Genomic DNA, 25,076 nt, shown 5'->3' with positions numbered 1-25,076 from the left:
GGCAGAATTTGTGATGCCAAAAAAAAAAAAAAAAAAAAAAAGGTAACCTAGTTCTGACCATGGTGGCCAGCAAGTCAGGACACAGACAGTCAACTAATGTATAGCCTCAATGCTGTCATTATCTCAAAGAGGCACCGTGGAGCCGAGTCAACCTCCTGACAGCTCACAGGTCTCTCAGACTTTGGATGTCGAGAAGGTAGAAACTGGGAAAGAGTCAGTTCCACGTCCAGGAGAGGTTTTCCTTTAAAAGGGGGGAAGAGGCAAGAGCAAGTAAAACCCAAATTGTCTTAGAATATTTGAGTATGAAAAACAGCAAAAGAATGTAAATCTAACTGAATTGAAGACTTAGTTTCCAAGATACACCCCCATTTTTGCCTTCCTGATCCTTCCCACCCCGACCTCAGGTGACAATATTTTACAATGTCCTTTTCTTTGTCTTAATGCTGAGCACATAGGCTTTTCCTGTGGACCCTCTTGGTAGTTCAGCCCTCCATCAAGGCTGGGTTGGCTCTGTCTGTTTCTTTGACCCATGTCAGTGACAAGTTGTGTGGTGGTTTGAATGAGAACGGCCCCCATTGTCTCATGTATCTGAATGTCTGCTCCCCAGTTAGTGGAACTGTTTGGGAAGGCTCACATGGGATGGCCTGTTGGAGGAAGTGTGACACTGAGGTTTCAAAAACCCAAGCCTTTCTCAGTTAGTCTCTGTCTCCCTGTCTCTGTCTCCCTGTCTCTGTCTCTCTGTCTCTGTCTCTGTCTGCCTCGTGCCTGCCTGCTGCCATGCTTCCTGCCATGATGGTCGTGGACTCCATTACCCTCTAGAACTGTAAGCCCTTTATTAAACCCTTCCTTTCTTTTCTAACTCCTTTTATTGAAAATAGAGTGTTTTTTACATGATACATTCTGATTGGAATTTCTACTCCTCCCAGTTCCTCCTTGCCATCCCACCCATCTGGACCTACCTCCTTTCTGTCTCTCTTTAGAAAACAGACAGGCATCTGAGGGATAATCACAAAATAAACAGGATAAACAAAAATGAACAAATCAGACTAGGACAAAACAAATAAGCAGAAGGAAAGGAGCCCAAGGAAAGGCACAAGAAACAGCTACAGATGCAGAGACACACTCGATTGCACGTTCAGGAATACCGTAAAAACAGAAAGCTGGTAGCCTTATATACGCAAAACATGTAGTGTAGAAGTAAATACAATAAAAGTGAAAAATTTAAAGCCCTGATATGACATTATGAGACAAGGTACTTCCAAAAATACGTTGAGTTCGTTGTCTGTTGGTCATCTACTTCTGGGCATGGGGACTACCCTTAGAGTAGTTTGTTTAAAACAAACAAACAAAGAGTAGTTTGTTTCCCCAGTGAGACTCCCTTGGAGTTCTTCATTTTCAAGTGGTTATCAGTTGGAGAGCGCTTCTGTGTTAGGGACGGGACATGTGTCCACTTTTTTATTTTTTATTTTTTTGGAATTTGTTGTGTAAGCAAGGCTGGCTTCAAACTCACAAAAATCCACCTGTCTCTGCCTCCCAAGTGCTGGAATTAAAGGCGTGAGGCACCACGCCCTGCTAAGAGCTTTCTTTCTTAAGTCCCCTTGGTCATGGAATTTCGTCACAGCGGTAGAAAAGTAACTAAGGCAGGTGACTTGGAATTTGAAACAGGTGCAGTCAGCCCCAGCTGGCAAGTCTTCCCGATCCCACCTGCGTCCTCTTGGTGGTGTCTTTACATCCCTTTCCTCCACCGGAGGCTTCCCCAAACTCTCTTTTATGCTATGTTGGTTCCAATCCATCTTCCTTTACTGGTCAACTGCATACAGCCCTTTAAAACCTTCGGAAAGTTCAGAACCTTCCAAATTTGGCACGGTGACATCGGGCTTCTTGCCAGTGTTCCCACTCCTCTAGGTCTCAGTGAGGACCAAGAATAAGATACCGAACTGGTAGGAGGATATGATGAACCCCAGAATGGGCTGTCAAGTGGCATCACTGCCTTGTTTTGTTTTCGATTTTTAGCAGCAGAAATAACATTCATTTAATCACCGCTCCCCGTCTTCCTCCCTCCCACTCCTCTGCCTTTCTTCCTTCTTCTAGGCATAAACAGTCACTGACAGCGTTTTTAACTTGATCATTGCAACTCTGGAACGTTCTGTTTCTTTCTAAGAGCTATGCTGTCTATGTAGAAGATGGAGCCCCCTTGTGGCCATGTGGGACAATTACAGTTAATTTGGTTTTGGGGTTTTGTTTTGTGGGGTTTGTTTTTAAGATGCTGACAGTGCGTTAGAGTTAAGGTGACAGGAGATAGAAAACAGAACAGAGGTTGCCTTAAAGAGGTGAGATATTTGCCTGCCTGCGGAGAGCTGAAGGATTACCTGGGACGGAGACTTTCAGTGCTAAAGTCAGACGAGTGGGGATAAGCTGGTCCCTCTGAGTTTATTTTACTTGCTATGGCACTGTGTGAAGAGACCAGGTATTTGAGAATGGAGCACGGGGCTGGTGCTTTAGATGCAGGCAAGAACTGAGAAAAGGCAGAAAGGCAGTGAGATTTCCTGACTGGACTTGGCGTGGGTATGGGTAGGGAGCAAGTTTGGGGGAGCTAGAGATGAAAGACCTGGGGTGGGGAGGCGTGGAGGGAAGGGAGGGGCGGGAGAGGCAGGTGGGGAATCCTTTAGGCTGAAGAGGGTGGGATATCAAGACACTACTATACATACAGGCCCTCCTTGAAGGTTGTACAGATTAGGGGTGAATTTTATCAAATACAATTTTTTTTCCCCCGGGCTAAAGTGACGGCCCAGTGATTAGAGAGTCATATTGCTTTTGCACAGGATCCAAGTTCAGTTCCCAGAACCCATACTGGGTTGTTCACAACTACCTGTAACTCCAGCACCAGTGAACTGGATGCTTTCTCCTGGCCTCCATGGACACTGTGTACACACAAACATATAATTTAAAATAAAAAATTAAGCCAGGTATGGTGGTGCTCTCCTTTAGTCCCAGCACTTAGGAGGCAGAGGCAGGCGGATCTCTGTGAGCACTCAAGGCCAGCCTGGTCTACAGAGTGAGTGCCAGGACAGTTGGGGCTACACAGAGAAACCCTGTCTCAAAAAAATCAAATAAATACTGTTTATATTTTATGCACATTTTGGTTTTGCCTGCATGCTACTTCAGAAGAGGGTGTTGAATTCCCTAGGACTCGAGTTACAGGTGGTTGTGAATTACCACGCGGGTCCTGGGAGCTGAACCTGGATGCTCGGGAAGAATAGCAAGCGCTCTTAACCACACAGCCATCTCTCCAGGCCCTAAAATAAAAGAATTTTCAAAAAGTTTTATATTCCTTTCTCTATTGGCCCCCACCCCGACCATCTTCCCAGGATTCTGACAACTTGCTGGTTTTTTAGCTGCCAATATCCTTGAGTATTAAGAAAAATAGTATTAGATTTATTTATGGGGGGGCACGTGCATTCATGTGGGAGTCAGAAGACAGCTTTCAAGAGTTCATTCTTTCCTTGATCAACATGGAGGCTGCACCTTCTGTCCTTCCTTTCTGGAGTGTTTGTTTTCTCAGAGCTGTTGAGGGTCACACCAGCCCATCACACCGGAGCTGATGGATACCACATCAGAGATTCTTGAGTCTCTCCAATGCTAGGATTTTCTGACTTCATGAGCATGTCCATTCCTGTCACATGCATTTGTTTTTATAGTTTTCTTGACTCCTTCAAAGGATTTGATATTTATCTAGAGATTTTAAAGACAAAGATAAAACTGGGCATGGTGGTGCATGCCTTTAAAGCCAGCACTCAGGAAGCAGAGACGTGAGTTTGAGACCAGCCTTGTTTATAGAGCTAGTTCCAGGATAGCGAGGGCTACACAGAGGAATCCTGTCTCAAAAAGCAACAAAAAAGATAAAGATAAAAACACTAGTTAGTCTCCATAATAGTGCTGTGAAAGCCTTCCCTAAGCAAAGCAACAGAGCTAGTTAACTAGAACTCTGTTTGCCTATTTTACATTATAACATCTGTGTATAATGTATGTTTTCCTACAAATTTATTAGTATATCCTCAACTCACAAGACAGGGCTCTTCTTTTTTTTAAATATGCTTATTTTTTTTCACTTGATTGTGTATTTTACCTGCATGTGTGTATGCGCACTGTGTGTGTGCAGTGCCCACAGTGGCCAGAAAAGACTGCCTGATCCTGGAATGGGAGTTATTGGAGTTGGAATTTTATTTGGGCCACCACCAGCTCCCAAATGAAGACACAGAGACTTGTTATTGATTATGAAAGCTTGGACTTAGCCTAGCTTTGTACCACTAGCTCTTTTAATTTAATTAAACTATTTCTATTCATCTCCATTTTGCCATGAAGCTTTTTATCTTTCTTCCATTTTAGATGTCTTGCATTCCTGCTTCCTCTGTGTCTGTCTATCTGGCCCCTGCCATCTCCCGTTTCCTTCTTTCTGAGTCCAAACTCCTCCTCCTACTCACTCTCTCTACCCGGAAGTTTCACCGATGCCTCCTCCCTCGTTATTGGCCATTCAGCTTTTTACTAGACCAACCAGGTGCCTTAGGTAGGCAAAGTGAAACAGCAACACATCTTTACATATTTAAACAAATGCAACACATTTTCACATAGATCAACATATGCAACACATCTTTGCATAGTTATTCTGCAGCAGGTTCTAGATGGTTTTGAGCAGTCATGTGGGTGCTGGGAATCAAACCTGGATGCCCTGCCAGAGCAGTGAGTGTGCCTCCCCTCGAGCTCTTTCCAGGCCCAAGAACCCTCTTCTTTTGTTCTGTTACAGGTTTGTATTTTCCCAATTCACTTTCCCTTCCTGTTTTCTTATCTCATGGTACTTTCCCGGGCTCTCTTACAATGCTACACAGTGATGGGAGCAGCTACTTTATTTTGCTACTAAGAGCAAAGGAAGAACCTTTGCCATGGATAGATTGGCTGGAAGGCTGTCTGTTTCCTGGGCTTTGTCCCAAATAAACAAATTGCTCTACTAAATATTTTTCTGCATCTATTGACCTAAATTATGAAGTCTTTCACTTATTTCTCCTTCACTGATTGATTGATTGCACACGTGTGTGCTGTGATGTGTGTGTGGAGGTCAGAGGACAACTTGTGGGAGTCCATTCTTTCCTTCCACCAGGTGAATTCTGGGAATTAAACTCAAGTCATCAACCTTGGTAGCAAGCACCTTTACCCATTAAGCCATCTTAACCTTTCTTTCTTTTTGATTTTTATATTATTTTTGTTTGTTTGTTTGTTTGTTTGTTTGTATTTTGGGGACAGGATCTCACTGTGTAGCCTTGACTGTCCTGAAACTCGATCTGTAGTTCAGGCTGGCCTTGAACTCACAGAGATCCACCCTTCTCTGACTCCCAAGTGCTGGGATTAAAGGCATGTACCACCACATTGCCCCTCGCATTTAATTTCTTAATGCTGTGGATGTGTTAATGAATCCTTAAAAATACTAAACAAAAGCTGGGCGTTGGTGGCACACACCTTTAATCTCAGCGCTCAGGAGGAAGAGGCAGGTGGATCTCTGTGAGTTTGAGGCCAGCCTGGTTTATAGAGCTAGTTCCAGGATAGCTAGAGCTACACAGAGAAACCCTGTCTTGAAAAACCAAAACCAAAAACCAAAAACCAAAACAAAACAAAAAAACTAAACCAGCTTTGATATTCTTGATGTAAGTATAATGTGACTGTCATATTATATCCATTGTATTCGACATTGAATTTGGGTTTTTGTTGTTGTTGGGTTCTTTTTTTAAGATTTTATTTATTTATTATGTGTACAACATTCTGCTTCCATGTATATCTGCACACCAGGAGAGAGCACCAGGTCTCATAACGGATGGTTGTGAGCCGCCATGTGGTTGCTGGGAATTGAACTCTGGAAGAGCAGTCAGTGCTCTTAACCTCTGAGTCATCTCTCCAGCCCTGTTGTTGGGTTCTTTTGCTGTTGTTTGGTTGGTTTTTAGGATTTTTGCCTTCATGTTCTCAAATGAGATTGGCTGGTTGTCTCTTCTCTCCTCTCCTCCCCTCCCTCCCCTGCCCTCCTCCACCCTCCCTCTCTCTTTCCTTCTCTCTCTCCTTCCCTCTCTTCTCTCTTCTATTTTTTTAGTCAAGGTGTTATGCTCAAGCTGGCCTTTAACTCACTATACAACCAAGGATGACCTTGAACTTCTGATCAATCTTCTTTCGTCTCCCTAATGCTGAGATTACAAGTGAGCACCACTATTCCCAGTCTGGGTTCTGGGGATCAAATAGAATTGGTGCAGCAAGGCAAGCACTCTACCTGTTGAACCACATCCTCAGCCACGAGCTTTCTTCCTTTGCTAGAATTTTTGGCTATGAATCAAGGTCATGCCTTCAGGAAGCAGCTAGAGAGTCATCCTTTTCTGTGACAGTGTGTGTGGGAGAATATTTGATGACAAAGATCTCCAGTAAAATCAATGGAGTCTGGATATATTTTATTTTTATTATCAATTCACTTTCTTTGATGGTCGCAGAAATTGTCAGTTATTCTATTTCTTCTCAAATTGACTTTGCCAGTTAATTTTTCTCCTGGAGAATTTGTCCTTTCTATTCACGTTTTCAAATTCATTGCCAGAGTCATTCATCAAATCTTACGATGATGGTGGCTCCTGCTGTGATAGACCTGCTTTATTTCCAGTCTTAGATATCTCTCTCTCTCTCTCTCTCTCTCTCTCTCTCTCTCTCTCTCTCTCTCTCTCTCTCTCTCTCCCTCTCCATCTTCCAGAGAGTATTAAGAATTTTCACTTGCAGTTTCTTTGTACCTGAAGAGTTTTTTGTGTGACCACAGTGCATAGTCCAAAACAGCCTACAAATGAAATATTTACCGATAAATAATCATAAAAATTATCTTGTTTTATTTATTTAAAATTTTATGATTTATTTTATTTTACATGTATGGGGTGTTCTCCCTGAATGTATTTGTGTGTGTGGACCACATGTATGTCTGGTGCCCAAGGAGGTCAGAAGGTTCATCTGAGCCCCCGGAACTGGATTTACAGATGTTTATAAGCTACCATTTGGGAGCTGGGAACCAACCCTGGGTCCTCTGTAAGAACAGCAAGTGCTCTTAACTGGTGAGCCATCTCTCCGGGTCCCAAGAAAGTTATTTCAACACAATTCTTTGGTCTGTACATCATTTTGCCATTCGTTAAAAACAAAGCAAATTTCCATACTAATAAAATAGATCAAATTTCTGTACTAATAAGATAGATAAGCATGTTTGACATATTATAATCCAAACATACACTAAGTTGATACTTACATGCTAAGAAATGATGGTAGGAGGCATTAAGAGCCTTTGTTTTCTTGGGCTGGAGAGATGACTCGGGGGTAGGAGCTGCTCTCTCAAACAACTAGGATTCAATTCCTAACACCCATACCAGGAGGCTCACAACTACCTGTAACTCCAGTTCCAGGAGGTCTGGCACCTTCTTCTGGCCCCTGCAGGCACCATACATGGAATATACTCATACAGACATACACACATGCAGGCACCACACATATATGGAATACACTCATACAGACATACACACATACATATCAATAAAAAATAAACTAAATCTTTTTAACAGTCTTTGTTAAGTGGTATGATGGGTTCTTAGAAGTGTGTGAGATCTCTTTCCAGGAGACATGTTCCCTCTCTGACTGGAATCTTTTATTTTTCCCAGCATGAGTTTCCTGTGAAAATTCTCATTTCTCTGGGATCAATGACTTCAATAGTCTCACATTCAGATTGTAAGATTAAGAATCACAAGTATCAGCTGGGCATTGGTGGCACAAGTCCTTAATCCCAGCATTCAGGAGGCAGAGGCAGGTAGGTCTCTGTGAGTTCAAGGCCAGCCTGGTCTACAGAGCGAGTTCCAGGACAACCTCCAAAGCAATACAGAGAAACCCTGTCTTGAAATAAATAAATAAATAAATAAATAAATAAATAGTCACAAATGTCTCTTTAGAATATCTTCATTTCTGCCTGGCCTGTCACACAAACCCTTTGTCTTAGTTAACATTCTATTGCTGTGGGCTGGAGAGATGGCTCAGAGGTTAAGAGCACTTGCTGCTCTTCCAGAGGTCCTGAGTTCAATTCCCAGCAACCACATGGTGGTTCACAACCATCCGTTATGAGATCTGGTGCCCTCTTCTAGGGTGCAGGCATGCATGCAGAACACTGTATATGTGATAGATAAAATTTTAAAAGTAAAAATAAAGGTTTTTTTGGCCACCACACCTGGTAAATACTCTTTAAAAAAAAAAAGTTCTATTGCTATGAAGAGACACCATCACAAGGCAACTCTTTGTGGGTTTTTTTGTTTTGTTTTGTTTTTGAGGCAGGGTTTCTCTCCATAGCCCTGGCTGTCCTGGAACTCACTCTGTACACCAGGCTGGCCTCAAACTCACAGAGATCTGCCTGCCTCTGCCTCCCCCAGTGCTTGGACATAGCAACTCTTATACAGGAAAACATTTAATTGGGGCTGGCTTACAGATCAGAGGCTTAGTCCATTATCATCCTGGGAGGAAGCATAGTGGCAGACATGGTAAGGAGAGCCCTACATCTGGATCTGTAGGGAGGAGGAAGAAAGAGTGACACTGGGCCTGGCTTGAGCATCTGAAATCTCAAAGACCGCCCCCAGTGACTTACATCTCCAAGAAGGCCACACCCACTCCAAGAAGGCCACACCCACTCCAAGAAGGCCACACCTCCTAATAGAGACACTCTCTACGTGCTTATAGGGGGAGGCATTTTTATCCAAAGTACCACACCCTTTCTGTTGTATCACCTCGATCTTGATATAGAAGATGTCTATATAATAAACAGAATGAAACTAGGGACCAAGGCTAAAATACATTTAGCTGGTGCCAGGTAGCCACGTATAAGGGACCACTTCTCATAACCTCTTGGCTTTTTCTTATTTCACAAGATGAAACTGAAGCCCAGACAATGATGAGTCGGTAACTGACAGAATCATACCAGACTGCTTAAATGTGTACATCCTTAGTCCCGGACCCTGAAGATACACGTGTGTGCGGGGGTGGGGGGAATTGCTGTATCTCTTGGTTCTTCTTCCTAATGTGCCTATGCAGAATAAATCTCCTTTTTCTGCTTCCCACTTAAAGAGTTTTTGCTTTTCTTAATTGCAGCGTATGTTTTTTTTAAAAATAAGAGCAGATAATTGTATGTACAGTAAAAACACAGAAGTTGATGTTCAACAATGCTGTGTGTGAGCCGGGGTGGCTCAGCGTTTATCAGAGTGTGCTATGAAAGAGCACACACAGTGAAAAGTGCCTGTGCCGTGCATTCAGACGTGAGGCTGCAGAGCTGTGTGTGTGCTACCGATCAAGCACTGCCAGCAACACCTTGGATTCATTGTGCATTGGATGTTGAATAAATTTTTGGTCAGTGCATGTTCAAGAAACTTTTACTGTTACCAAAGATTTCACAACCCCATATTCAAACATTTGGAACCAAGTAGGATTGTGGGCCCATAGCTTACGAAGCTTTGTGTTGGGGCTGGAAAAAAGGATCAGTAGCTAAAAGCACTGGCTCCATCTCCAGAGGACCTGGGTTCCATTCCTAGAACCCACAACCATATTTGCAATACAGTTCCAGGGCATCAGACTCCCTCTTCTGGCCTCTGCTGGCACTGCATGCACCTGGTACACCTACATATATTTAGGCAAATAATCATACAGGTAAAATAAAAATAAATAAATAGTTTTTTTTAAAGAGGCCTTGTCTTAAACCACCATTTTCAACATAATTCATTTTTAAGAACTGACTTGAGTGTTCCAGAGTCTCCCTACTGGGTATACTGTGATATTACTTCTATTTCTTAGTATTATTCTTTTCCTGGCAGTTTTTTTTTTCTTTGTGTATGTGAGGTTTGTCTTTCCACCCCACTGCTAATGCCACTGATAACTTGAATTGTGTGGAGCCAGAGGACAACTAGCATCAGTCAGCTCACCCCTTCTACCATGTGGGTCCCTGGGAATCAAACTTAGGTCCTCAGCCTTGGTTGGCTTAGGGCTTTTACCCACCGAGCCATCTCACTGGCCCTTGGCCAGGTTTTTTTGAGTCCATGGCTGCACTCAGGCCTCTCCCAAAGATGACTGAAATTGTGTCTAGAAATGGTCAATATTGTGAGTCTTTCGACATTGCTGGGGACAAAATGGGGCCAGGACTACTTTCTGGCTCCTTCTCTTTAGACTTATTTATTTTTATTTTTGGCATATGAATGTTTAACCTGCGCCTATGTCTGTGCACTATATGTGTCCCTGGTGCTTCTGGGGACCAGAAAGGGGCATGAGATCCCCTGGGACTGAAGTTACAGATGGTTGTGAGCTGCCGTGTGGACGTTGGGACCAAACCTGGGTCCTCGGCAAGGGTGGGAAATCAGTCTCTCTGCTGATCAAACAAATTTAAAAAGGAAAAGAAATACAGATTTCATGACTAAAGGAAAAGGATCATTCGTTGGTCAAGATACACACACACACACACACACACACACACACACACACACACACGCACGCACGCACGCAAAGACTCTGGAGATTTCCACACATCAGGTTTGGAGAGTTGGTTCTCTCCTCACTGTTTGGGTCCCAGGGACTGAACTCATGTCAGCCTTGGCAGCAAGCATGTTTACCCACTGAACCGTCTCCCTGGCCAGCTATTGCATTTCCAAATGTGACTTCCCCGGATGGAGTTCAAGGACAGAACCTGTGCTCAAGAGGAAAGCTGTTTGGGGGACATCACCATCTCTGTGTGACAGCAGCCAGTGTTGGATTCTCTGGCTCCCTCTGCGCCTGGGAAATGAGATGGCATTGAAAACAAGGGAGAACATCATATATCAGCTCAGCTGATGGGGACTTTTTCTCCCAGGTGCCACTGTGCACAGTGCAGGTACTAAGATAACAGTGTGAGGAGTGGAGTTGTGGAATTCTACATGACAGGGCTGCATGGAGGCAGCAATGGTTCCCTATGATATTGCCATATACCTTTCAGAATGTTCTAGAATCTTAGCCTGTTCATCAAAAGATGCTGACTGTGTGAAATGGAAATTGTTTTACCATACCTGAGTGCATCCAATAACCAGGACGTCAATCATGCCGACTGATCCAAGTGTGCAATCAGTGTCAGACAATTGGAGAAGAAAAAAATCCACCTGCTACACAGTCCATCCAGGCTACCTCTAACCTAAGACCTAAATTTATTTATTTCCTTCATTATTTTGCAGGAAGGGTACCACAGTGTGAATGTGGTCTCCCAACGACAAATTTCGGGAGTCAGTTCTCTCCTTCCTCTATGTGGGTTCCAGGGATAGAACTCCAGTTGTCAGGCTTGCACAGAAATATTTTACTTGCTGAGCTATTTCACCGGCCACTTAAGTTTTTATTTTAAATTAATATTCTTCTTTCTTTCTTTTCTTTTTTTCTTTTCTGGTATATAATAGCCATACATCATTATGGGTATATTATGGTAATTCCATAAATGTTGACAATGAGTAATGATCAAATTAGGGTAATAAGCATTCTGTCTCTTCAAACATTAATCATTTCTGCAAGCTGAGAATGCCTTCTTTCCAGCTATTTAAATCACAGGGGCTGGAGAGATGGCTCGGCAGTTAAGAGTACTGACTGCTCTCTCAAAGGACACCAGCACCCACTTGGTGGCTCACAGGTGTTTGCAACTCCACTTCCAGGCCATCCACGGCTACCCTCTGGTTTCCCGAGGCACTGCACACATGTGGAGCACAGGTCTAGATGCAGACAAAAAACCCATATATGTGAAATAATTTTTAAACATACCAAAACTCCCTACCTATGCACTAGGACACAAGAACTAACTGTTCCCCTCCAACAGGGGTTGGGCCTCTTATTTAACTTCTCTCTGTCCTCCTCATGCCCCAGCCAAGCCCTAGTGCCCACAGCTGCAGATGAGTCTTGCCTCATGGGTGTGTGTCTTTCTGGGTCTGGGCTATACCATTTCACATGACAACCTCTAGTTCCATCAATGGTGCCGCCAAGGACAGGATTTCATGGCTGAACAACTGTCCTGTTTGGTTTTTGTTAGCTTGACATAAGCTAGAGTCATCTGTGAAGAGGGAAAGTCAACTGAGTAACTGTCTGGTGCTTTGAACAGGAAGGGTCCCTGTAGGCTCAGGTGTTTGAATGCTTGGCCCAGGGGGATGGCACTACAATGAAGTGTGGCCTTGTCAGAGGAAGTCTGTCACATGCAGGTGGGATTTGAGGTAGCACCTCAAGCTACGCCCAGGGTGGCACATAATCTTCTTCTGAGGCCTGTGGGTCAAGATGTAGAAGTCTCAGCCCCTTCTCCAGCGCCATGTCTGCCTGCACGGCACCATGTCCTGCCATGATGATAATGGACTAAACCTCTGAAACTATAAACCACCCCTAATTAATTGTTTCCCTTTATTCGAGTTGCCATGGCCATGGTGTCTCTTCAGAGAAATAAAACCCTACTTAAGACAAATTGTTTCTATAAAATTGACTTGTAGGCAAGCCAATGGGGACATTTTAAAGTTAGTGATGGATGTGGGATGGCCCAGACAGTAGGCAGTGCCACCCTTGGGCAGGTGGTCCTGGGTTCTATAAGAAAGCAGGATAAGCAAACCATGGGAAGCAAGCCAGTGAGCAGCGTTCCTCCATGACCCCTGTACCAGTTCCTGCCTCCAGGTTCCTTGCCTTGAGTTCCTGCTCTGACTTCCCTCAGTGACGGAGTGAAAACTAAAAGTTGTCAGCTGGAACAAATTGTTGTTTTTAGTTTCATCACAGAAATGGAAAAAGTAAGACAATAATATTCCAGTGTGTATGTGTGTGTGTGCCTGTTAGAGAATATAAGTTTAGTATTAGACTGCTGTGTTTGTTTATGCTGTGGAATATTTGCTTAATTATGCAAAGATGTGTTGCAGTTTTGTTTTTGTTTTTTGGGGTTTTTTGTTTGTTTGTTTGTTTGTTTTTTTCAAGACAGGGTTTCTCTGTGGCTTTGGAGGCTGTTCTGGATCTAGCTCTTGCAGACCAGGCTGGTCTCAAACTCACAGAGATCCACCTGCTTCTGCCTCCCGAGTGCTGGGATTAAAGGCGTGAGCCACCAACGCCCGGCGTGTTGCAGTCTTTTATGTTGCATTTGTTTAACTCTGTAAAGCTGTGTTACTTTGCCTTCCTAAAACACCTGATTGGTCTAATGAAGAGTTGAACCACCAATAGCTAGGCAGGACAGAGAAATAGGTGGGGCTGGTGGGCAGACAGAATAAATAGGAGGAGAAATCTAGGCTTAGGAAAAGAAAAAAGGTAGATCAAAAAAAGGAAAAAGAAAGGAGGATGCCAGGGACCATCCACCCAGCACACAGCCAGCTATGGAGTAAGAAAGAAAGATACATAGAGTAAATAAAGATAAAAAGCCCAGAGGTAGTTAAAGAGAAATAGAATATTTTAAGTTAGAAAATCTAGCTAGAAAAAAGCCAAGCTAAGGCTGGGTGTTCATATGTAAGAATAAGTCTTCCATATATTTATTTGGGAGCTGCATAGTGAGCCCCCAAAGAGAAAAAACAACAACAACAACTACGTGTGCCACTGTTTTCAAAGACAGAATCTTGTTATATACCTTGTTGGACCTAAAACTCCTTTATAACAGTTACTGACTTTATTTTGAAATAATTTCATTATTTTATGTATATGGGTTTTACCTTCATATATGTCTGCACACTACATTTATGCAGTGCCCGAGGAAGCCAGAAAAGGGTGTTGGATCCTCTGTAACTAGAGTTACAGACAGTTGTAAGCTGCAGTATGGGTGCTGGGAATTGAAGCCAAGTCTTCTGCAAGAGGAGCTGGTATTTTTTTCTTTTTTTCCATTTTTATTTAAATTAGAAACAAGATTGTTTTACCTGTCAATCCCAGTTCCCTCTCCCTCTCTTCCTCCCCTGCCCCCCACTAACTCCCTATTCCATACCCTTTCAGCTCCCCAGGGTGAAGAGGTCTTCCATGGGGGATCTTCAGAGTCTGTCATATCCTCTGGAGCAGAGCATAGGCACTACCCTGTGTGTCTAGGCTGAGAGAGTATCCCTCTATGTGAAATGGGCTCCCAAAGTCCATTCAAGGAGCCAGTCGGTATTCTTAAACCCTGAACCATCTCTCCAATACCATATTTTGTGTGTGTATGTATGTATGTATGTATGTATGTATGTGTCTTCAAGTATATATAAACATGTGGGTGCAAGTTACCCTTAGGGGCCAAAACAGGGTGATAGTTTTCCTCTGGAGTTGGAATTATAGGCAGTTGTGAGCTGCCTATCTTGGGTTCTGGGAGCCAAACTCTGGACCAAACTCTTAAGCTCTCAAAACCAAAGCTCTAGTTTAATGTCCAGTCCTTTAAAGTTTTGATTCTTCTGCCTCTGCCTCTCTTGTGCTGGGATTAGTGTTTCGCTGTACCTGGTTCTATGTTTTATTTATTCATTTGCCCACCAATAGGTGTCTAGATAGATCCCCTATCTTAGCTATTGTGAATAGGGTTTGCAATAAGCCTGGGATACAAACTTCTCTTCTGATTACAAGGTCCTCTTCTCTGGAGGTTGTCCGAGTTACTGTGTTATTGCTGTGAGGAGATACAATGACCAGAGCATTTAATTGGGGGCTGGGCTTACAGTTTCAGAGAATCAGTCCATTATCATCATGGCGGGAAGCCTGGCCTCAGGTAGGCATTCTAGAGAAATAGTTGAGAATTCACATCTGATCCACAGGATGCAGGCCAAAAAAGAGAGACTGGACCTGACATAGGATTTTGAAACCTCAAATCCAACCCCCAATGACATGCCTCCTCCAACAAGGACACCTCTCCTCCAAGACCACACCTCCTAATCCTTCCCAAACACTTCCACTAACTGGAAGCAAGACATTCATGTTTCCCAAATATCTGAATTTTATTAATGAAATTAACAATACCAAAGGAAATGTGTAAATGTATTGGCAATCTAAGAGTGGAGAAGTTATTGTTTGTTTGGAGACAGGGTTTCACACTGTAGCTCAGGCTGACCTTTTGTCAACTATCTTCCCTCCTCAGACTCCTAAGTACTGGACTGATAGACAAAAGTCACCAAAGCCTGACTCAGAAATTACTATGCTCCAGAACAGCCAAGGCTACACAGAGAAACCCTGTCTCAAAAAAACAAAAAGAAAAGAATATTATCATGATTTGCAATGTGGAAACAATAAGAATGATGGGGGTTCAACTATTAAAGAGTAACAATAGAATTATTTGAATGGCATTGGTACTACCAAAAAGCACCACACAGTAAACAGAAAAAAAAAAAAAACTGTGGGAAATGTTTGGTATGTTACAAAGAATATTAACAAAAGTGTCTTGTTGCTGAAAAAAGAAAGTTGCAACTCACAGAAAATCAAGGCAAGTTTTTTGTTTGTTTGTTTGTTTTCCACAGGGGACAGATTCCAGAGCTCTCTGCATCTTAGGAAAGAATTTGTTCACCAAGTGAATCCATATCTAGCAATTGTTCTTCCTTCCTTTTTTCCACCCTTCCATTTCTTCCTTTCAACAAGGTCTTACAGTAGTTAATCCTCCTGCCTCTGCCTGCCAAGGGCTGGGATTAAAGGTGAGTGCCACCATAACTAGAGCGAATAATCTTTAAATACACAAAGAGGTTCTACAACTCAGTCACAGCAGAAGAAATGAAAAATTACTGTTCCTCACTTCTTGGACTGGTAACTCTGTAGATGAGGCTGTGGAAGGAACAAGGAAAGACATGGTTAGTGGGTGTGGAGGTTGGCTGGGTCTGCAATAAACCAAATGTAAGCCAGAGGGCATTCCTGGGAGGGATTTTCATCATCAGATTATTGGTGCAGTAAAACTCACCCTAAATCTAGACAACAGCTTCTGGTGGCAGCCCACAAAAATAGACCATGGATGAAGGAAACTGCTTTTCGCCTGCTTGTCCTCAGTCTTGCTGGCAAATCCATCTATCCTGTGGCTGCATCACCCCTTTACCCACATTAGAAGCAACTTCTTTGGGATTCCAGCATAGACAGAATATCAACAGCTCCCCAGGAATCCCTCAGGCCTTCAGTACCAGATTGGGACTGCTAACATATGCAGCCTCATGAACTGAACGACTGCTTATTCTTATCAGCTCTGTTCCTTTAGAATACAGAATACAATGAAGTCGATAAAGGAGAATTCAGCAACATCTAACAAAATCCCAGATGCATTTATCCCTTAACTCAGCAACACTATTTTGAGGTTTATTTCCCAGGGTTGTTTGTGTGTGTATCGCACAGATAGTCAGAATGACATATTAAGTTATTGACTACAACAACATTTATAAGAATAAGATATTGAGCCAGGAGGTGGTGGCCCACACCTTTAAGCCCAGCACTTAGGAGGCAAAGACAGGCAGATCTCTGTGAGTTCGAAGCCAGCCTGCTCTACAGAGTGAGTTCCAGGACAGGCTCCAAAGCAATACAGAGAAACCCTGTCTTGGAAAAAAAGAAAGAAAGAAAAGAAAAAAGAAAAAGAACAGACAAACAAAAAACAAAAAAAGAATAAGATATTGGTGACAACCTAACGTCCACCACTAGAGAAATGATTGGCTGACATACGGAAGAGGCACGTGACAGAGACTCAAAGGGAAATGTGGAATACATATGTGCACATGAGGTGTTAAAAGAAGCACTGCAGATGAAACAAACTTGACAGAAGTGTCTGAGCCAAGAGCAGCTGGCAGAGAAGTGGATCAGAGAGCCCAGCCCAGCGAGTAAGCAGTGAGCGTCTGTTTACCTGATTACACAGCTGGGTGGTTGCTTTCCATGGGGATGGTCTGATGGGAGGTTCTTAGTTGTGTAACCAATTGACTAGCTGAGTGTTTGTAATTGGGGGAGTCACCCTCCGCCCCGAACTGCATGCTAGGTCAGATAGTAGACATGCCTTCTTGTTCTGGTGCCCTTACATGAGAGATCCAGGCCTTAAAACTATGCCAGGCTGACCTCCTTTCAGTGGAGTTAGTGGGAGTGTTAGTCAAAGGTATTTCCGTAGAAGAAACTTAAACCCACAAGATGTATGTCTGGTATAACAAACAGAGAGAGAAAGAAGCCAGGCATGGTGGCACACTCTTTTTGTATTTTGGGGAGTGGTCCCCATTGCCCAGCTCCCAAATAAATCACACAGAGTCTACCTGCCTCTGCCAGCATTCAGGAGGGAGATACAGGAAGATCTTTGAGTTCAAGGCCAGCCTGTTCTACGTAGGAAGTTCCAGGACAGCCAGAGCTATGCAGAGAAACTCTGTGTCAAAAAGCAAAACAAACAGAAACAGAAACAGAAGGGGAAAGAACACGGATGCCCACATGCATGTACAGAAATGTTTTCTCATATTTTCAAAAGCAAACAAGAAATATCAGCCAGAAGAAGGATGGCAGGGGGCGGAGGGAGGGAGGAAATAAGGTATTTCTGGATGTATCTTTCTGGAAAGCTTTGATTTTGGAATTGCTTAAAAATTTTATGCATTCAAAATTTTCAGAGTAAGTCAAAAGGAAGAGAAGAAAGCATTGCCTAAGAACTGAAAAGAAGTCAAAACAAGTACTAAATTATGTATCAAGTTGATGGTGTACTCTTAAGATGAAAGGCTTGTTTCAAGTTTCGTTCAGAACCAGCCTGTAGAGTGCCCATCATTAGTGGAATACATTCCAGGGCCGAAAGAGAGCTGCAAAGAAGATGTCAGCTGCCAGCAGCAGTCTTCATCAGTGGCAAAGCTGAAGTTTGCAGCCACTGTGTGCAAACAGCAGGTTCATAACTCATTTCAGCAATTAAAACTATTTAGGAATCAAAAATTTAGTCTCACCAGGTGGTGGTGGCACACACCTTTAATCCCAGTACTTGGGAGGCAAAGTCAGGTGGATCTCTGCGAGTTCAAGACCAGCCTGCTCTACAGAGTGAGTTCCAGGACAGCCACAGCTACACAAAAGAAGGAGGAAGAGGAAGAAGAAGAATTTAGAGTCGCAGAAAAGCCATACAAATGTAATATGCTGAAGTGACAGAGTCAGACTTCAGGTCAGATGTTAGGTTTGAAGAGGAAATGTTAACATGAAGTTTTGAGACCTTTGTATTTTGAAAACCAGTTAGTCTATAGAAGCAATAAAGACTCAGTAACAATGAGTACAATGTCCTCGCCCAAGCAGACCAGAGCACCTAGAGAGATGGTGTAGTCTGAATTGGAGACAGGATGCTTTGAGTTTTTCTGGGGCTGCTTCTTGTATAAAAAAAACCCAGGATGTTGAAACTGGAAAGAGGGCTCGGTGATTAAGAGCACTGGCCTCTCTCCTGGGTTCAGTTCCCAGCACCCACAAGGCAGCTCACATCTGTCTGTAACTCCAGTTCTGGGAGAACCCAGTACCCCCTCTGGCCTCTGTGGACACTGTATACACATAGTGCACTTAACATACATTCTGACACTCCCAAATATACATACAATAAAAATAAATAATGTTTTTTAAGTCAGGATAAAAAAAAAAAAAAAAAAAAAAAAAGACAAGGTGGTGGAGCCAGAGATACAAGGCATCTATAAAGTGTTCTTGCAAAGGGGGTTGAGCCTATGACACCCAATTTAAGTGAAAAATGATCCCATACCAAAACGGCAAACAAATGCAATGAGTGTCACAGACAGAGAGATTGATCCAGTTTCTAAAATGAGTCAAGAGCGTATGCAAAGCAAGGGTGAGACAGAGGTGGGGGACATGGAGCAAAAGCCCCAAGAGCCACGGAAATGCACCGAGGGGGGAAGTATGTGTATGTATTGGTTACCCATTCTTATTTAGTAATGTTAAAAGATTTTAAATTTTTAATTTGTGCGTGTGTGTGTGTGTGTGTGTATGTGTGTGTGTGTGTGTGCGCGCGCGCGCGTGCGCGCGCGCGTGAGCGTGCGTGTGCACACATGAATGCGCATGCATTTGCCCAGGTACATGGGCACACCAGTGCAGGTGCCCACTATGGCCAGAGGCATCAGATCCCCCAGAGCTAGAGTTATAGGTGGTGGTTAGATTCCACAGTCCTCCCAAACAGCACTCCAGCTGGGGACCAAGTATTCAAACACGTGAGTTGGGGGAAGGGGTTGTATTCAAACTACAGCATACAGCCTGATGTCCTGAGTTACTTGTCATGTGGACTCTGTCTTCATAAATTAGTGAGTTATCACCGGAGTGGATTTGTCATGCAATCAAAGTCTCTGGCGTGCTTGCTCTGTTTCCAAACATGTTGTCCTCATGTTACGTTGCGATGCAGCGAGAAGACCTCCCAAGACGCTGGCACCATGCTCATGAACTTCCCAGTCTCCATGGCATGACTGAGTCTGTGGTATTCAGTGACACTAACAGAAAAACAAAACAAAATTAACAAGCAAGCAAAAACCGGAAATACTAACTTTCCTGTACAAAGAGATCCAGGGCCCTGGAACTCAGTGCCTGTGGACCTTGTCTTCTCTTGGACACAGCGAGAATAGGACACACAGTTAGGTCCTGCATTCAGGAGTCTAATGCCCAGAATGTGTGAATGTTATCTTTTATGCCAAAAGAGGCAATTAATAAGGTTGATCAAGTTCATTTGTGTATGCATGGGGGTGGTTCATGTGTGTGTGTATGTATGCACATATGTGCATGAATACTCGTGTGTGTTGGTGTAGGTGTATGTGTGCACATCTGTGCACGTGTTCCTGGAGGTCAGAAGACAAGCCCAGGTGACATTCCTCAGGGGCTTTTTCCCTTTTTGTTTGAGGCAGGGTTTCTCATTGGCCTGGGACTTTCCTGAGTAGGCTAAGCTAACTGACCAGTGAGCGTCGGGAGTCTGTCTGTCTGTCTCTGCTTCCCTTCATGGTTCAGATTATAAACATCTGCACTGTGCCCAGCTTTTTATATGGGTTCTGAGAATCGAACTCGGGTCCTCACTATTACAAGACGAGTGCTTTACCTATTGAGTCATCTCCACAGCCCCAAATTAAGGCTCTTGAGGGGAAGAGCTTGGCCTGGGTGGTCTGAGTGGGGCTTCAGTGCAGGCACCTGTGTTCTGAGGAGGGTGATGAGGAGGAAGTTTGGGGACACACACAGGGGACAAGCACACAGAGAATAGGCAGATTGGAGAGTGGAGCAATACAGCCACAGGCCAAAGAACACCAGCAACAGCCAGACACTGACAGAGACTAGAGTCTCCCCGGTCTCCAATGGGACGGCAGCCCTGCTAACACCATGAATTCAGACCCATGGCCTCTGGAGCTGTAAAAGGACAAAATCTTGTTGTTTAAGGCTTTCCAATGGCCTTTTTGTTGCACTGGCCATAGGAAATTAATATGGGAATTTAGAGTCCAGCTGGGGAAAGGATATCGCATGAGTAAGCACCCAGAAAATCACAAGCACACAGCAGTGACAGTAGCTGTGAAGAAGCAGGGTGTGTTTATGCCTCTGAAGAGAACAGTAGAGAGGACTTTGAGGAAGTGACACTGAGAGACAGCAGAGTCAGAGGCTAATAGCTGGGTTCAAATCTCATCAAGTCAAGCAGATAGGAGCTCTGATCCCTGCAGCCTAGAGATTTACACTGTGCAGAATATGACCACAAGCACTGTGTAGTTGTTCCAGGTGTGGTCTTCCGAGCTGGCCTGTGACAGTATTCCTATTTTACAGACAGGAAATGCACTGTACATAAGCGGCACTCGAGTCTGCCGTACCCGACTCTGCTCTCTCTACTTACTCTCCCTTTAGCAGGATCCATTGGCAACCTACTGAAGATGGTGGGCTCCTGGCACCAGGCAACACCAGGAGTCCAAGGACAGTAGGGACCAATCAAGTGGAGAGGAAGGCAGCAAGGAAGTTCTCCTTGGCTTTTAGAGCCATCTTCACAAATGATCATTTCGTTAACTGTCTCATCCTGACTGGCTTTGTTTTCTCTGCCAATTAAGGCATCAAAAGGCAGTAAGCACCTTAAGCACAGAAGGCCACAAACTATTAAAAGGGAGGAAGCACCCATGCACACACACGGATGGACAGACTCCCCACAAATAGACAAGGGATTCAGAAACACAAAGCAGAGTCTGTCTGGAGGGCCTGGGTCTTTTAAGTACCTTTTGGTGTAAGGTGGGTCTCCCTCTCTTGATTTGGATTGGTCAGCTTAGACAAAGACAAGGGATCTGGTAGACATGCAGTTCTATGCAAGCTAAGACTCTCCTGGGCTGACCTTGGAGACATTGTGACCCATCAGGGGGAAGGGAGACCCTGCCAGTGGCACCTTGTTTTGAGTGAAGAAGCTAGAAGGTTGCCAAATTGCTTACCCTTGGCCTCTTTATCTGTCTTCCTGTCAGGGTGTTTATTTATATTCAGCTGTATGCTCCATGGCCTGGGCAGTCAACAATCACTTTTACAAGTTCACCTACTGAGGGCTTTGTGAATGAAGAAATTCCTCGTCCCTGAGAAACTTGCCTGTTAGCCACAGACCCAAAGGACAAGGGGTCCCACACACTTTGATTAGAATATGCCATTTCATCACTAACACCTTTGACATTGGACCTTAGGCAGTAACTGTTGAGTGCTTGTTGAGTCGATGTTGGAATTTTATTTACATCAGAATGTTTCATGGCATGACTCATACATTCAAACAGAGCTTTGACCAGGGACGATGACAAGTATAGAAGTTGGTGCAGTTTTGTCTACCCTGAATTCTACTACCCATTACAGGGTTGGCTATGCCTATTGTTCTAGGCCATATGTCTTTCAACATAGATTCCTCCGCCATTAACAATAAATTGGAATGACAGTCCGGTAAAGCCTAGTCAACATCTGTCGGTCACAAAGGAAGTACAATGCCTGCCAGCCCATTGTTTGGAAGCATCAGGTGAGTGGCTCAAGGTCAGAGGTGAAGAGGTTAGGATTGCTTTCCATCTGGGATGGGCTGGACAGGAGTGGGGAGCTTCCTCCCTGGAGGTGGGTTACTCACAGGGGTGTTGACTTCCCAGGGCATCTGTGACAGATGGCAACAGAATGAGTGGGGTGGAAACAACAGGAGTTTTCTCTCTCCCATTTCCGGAGGATGCGCACCTGCAGTTAAGAGTGGGCAGAACAGGGGCTCTAGGAAAGTGGTCCAGGCACATCTAGTTACTCTAGAGTTACACAAGAGTCAGTTTGTGATAGCCTTCCTCCTTTCCTGACATGGGATATCTTTCTCAATGACTATTTGTATTTTGAGACAAGGTCGCCTGTTCAACTAGGAGCCAACAGGCCCCAGGAATCCTCTCATCTTCACCCGCCCCCCCTTTCAACCCTCCCCATATTGCTGACATTACAGGTGCCCGATACTATGCCTGACTTTTTTGTTCTTTTTGTTTAATTTTATTGAATACTGTATTTATATCATTTCCACCCCTTCCCTCTCCAAATTCTCCTTGCCCCACCCTGCTCCCTTTTAAATCCGTAACCTCTTCTTCTATAATTATTAGTGTTACATTATACACCTAACCTAGAGAGTTCATCTGGTGTTGATTGTAGGTACTATTGAGGGTTGACCGCTTGGGATTAGACAACCTAACAGGACACTCATCCCTGGAAGAAAATCTATCTGTGAGAGTATGGATGAATATTTAGAACAGAGCTAAATGCTGCATTGATTTAGGAATGTGACAGTAGTATTTCTTCCTTTAGTGTCTGTGACCTCTGTAGCCAGATTTACTGTACCAGGCATGAATTCATGAATTTGATCAGTTAGCTGTTTGTTATACCCCAAACATAAGGGCCACTGCTGCACCTTTGGAGCTATGGTACTAGGCCCGTCATTGCTGTGGTTTGCTGGGTGGGACTAGAGTTTGCTTTTCTCCCTTGGCAGCTTGCTTGGCACTTTCTGATTCCCTGAGAGCTAGTCCTGAGAAAGAAGGCTTCCAGGTCAGTTCCTGCTCAATTCCTCCGTGTTCTGTGTTACACCACACAAATTCTCTCTCTCTCTCTCTCTCTCTCTCTCTCTCTCTCTCTCTCTCTCTCTCACACACACACACACACACACACACAACCCCTATGAAACTAAAGAAAATCTCTCCCAGTTTTTGATAAATTATACTTTAAAAGCAAATGCAGTCCTTCAATTTCACTAAGTTGTAATTATATTAAATTACCAGCTCAAAATAAATCTTATGGAATGTCAATGAGACATTTCTATCATTTTGAAAAGAAATAATAAGCATGTTTTATCCAAATAATTTCATATAAAAAGTCACACAGATATTCATATGCCGGGAACTAGAAAGGAGAAAGGATCATTATAAAGTTATTAGCTGTGGAAATCAAATTAATTCAGACCTTAGGAGCAAGCTTACAAGAAAGATGTTGAATATGTAATTTTATTTATTTATTTTAGTTGTGTGGCAGGTGCTGGAGATGGCTCAGCAGTTAGGAACACTTTTTGCTCTTACAGAGGACCTGAGCTCAGTTCCTGACAACCACCTGTAACTTCAGCTCCAGGGGATTCAACACTCTCTTTTGATTTCTGTAGGCACAAGATCACATGTACACAGACGTGTTGTGGGAACTTATTTAGCCAGTAGTCTTTGAGGTACCAGCTCCTTGGGGCCAGGTCTCTCAGGTGCTACATGAGCTTGGAGCAGATGGCAGCATCCATCACCTAAAGGCAGGAGACCTCTGTGGTTCTCTACCTTGCTTTGTTATTGATGAGATTCCTCAATAAATACCTGACTTCCCTTTATCCGGACTTTTGTGGATGTTATTACAATGGCACATGTCTGGGATGGAGGAGTAGACAAAGTCATTACCTTAAACATCCCACACCCTTGGAAGGCTGTTGTTCTGCTTTCTTGCACTCCCCTAGAGTGTTTACAATGGAAGACAAAAGCACACTAGACAAACAGGAGGGCCCCCTTTCCCTTTGGGGGCTGTGAGAGTAGGAGGCATGGTTCATCTTCCATGAGACAAGACCTTTCTGCATTATCTCCAGAAGTAGTTATAAATGAACCCCAAAGGTTAAATGGCCTGCCCAAGAAGTTGTGTCTATAAAAAAAGGCAATGGGTGGACCAAAATCTTAGTATTCCTTGGGAAACCAGGCACCAGGGATTCCTGATGTCCACAAATTCAACAGCCCCAAGTGAATAAAACCTGAGGACAGGTTGAGCATTTCAAACTTTGAAATCTGAAATGTAAAACAAACAAAAAAAACCAAACAAACAAAAAAACAAAACCCCGAAAAAGTGTATCAAGTTGACGTTATACATTAGAGTACCATAGATCTCAGAGTTTTAGGTTAAAGATACAATGAAAATATTCCACAGTCTAATGTCTGGAGCCAGGCATAGTGCCTATAGCCTTAGAACGGGGAATGCTGAGGTAGGAGGATTGTGAGTACAAGAGCAACCTAGGTTATGAGACAAGACTCTATCTCAAGGGGCTGGAGAGATGGCTCAGCGGTTAAGAGCACTGGCTGCTCTTCCAGAGGACCTGGGTTCAATCAATCCCCAACAAGCACTATGACAGCTCACTACAATCTAACTCCAGTTCTAGAGGATCCCATGCCCTCTTCTGGATTCCACAGGCACCAGGCACATACGCAGTGCAGATATACAGGTATACATGCTGGCAAAACATATACACACAAAAATAATAAACAATTTTTAGAATATAAATTTATGTCAAAACAATGGCCTCAAAAGCCTTAACACTTAGGATCCTAGGCATTTCAGATATAAGGGATATCCAATCTGTATTTCTCTTACTGATTTAAAACTTCCTTTATTATTGTGTGCATTTGTGAGTATGAGTGGTTACCAGAGGGATCCGCTCTCTCTTTCCCCCCTGGGTGCCAAATAGCAAACTCCTGTCCTCTGGCTTCTGTAGAATGTGCCTTTGCCCACCGAGCCATCTCAGCAGCCCCTGTCTTCACTCATTTTCAAAGAGGCATGTATGGAGAGGTACTGCCGACCACGCCGGCTTGGGGCTGGGCACAGGTACCGCTGACCACGCCCACTTGGGTTTAAAAAGTTGG

The sequence above is a fragment of the Cricetulus griseus genome, chromosome 2 (genome assembly GCF_003668045.3).
Source record: "Cricetulus griseus strain 17A/GY chromosome 2, alternate assembly CriGri-PICRH-1.0, whole genome shotgun sequence".
Taxonomy (NCBI): Eukaryota; Metazoa; Chordata; class Mammalia; order Rodentia; family Cricetidae; genus Cricetulus; species Cricetulus griseus.
The sequence above is the reverse complement of the archived record's forward strand: the minus strand, read 5'-3'. Positions refer to the sequence as shown.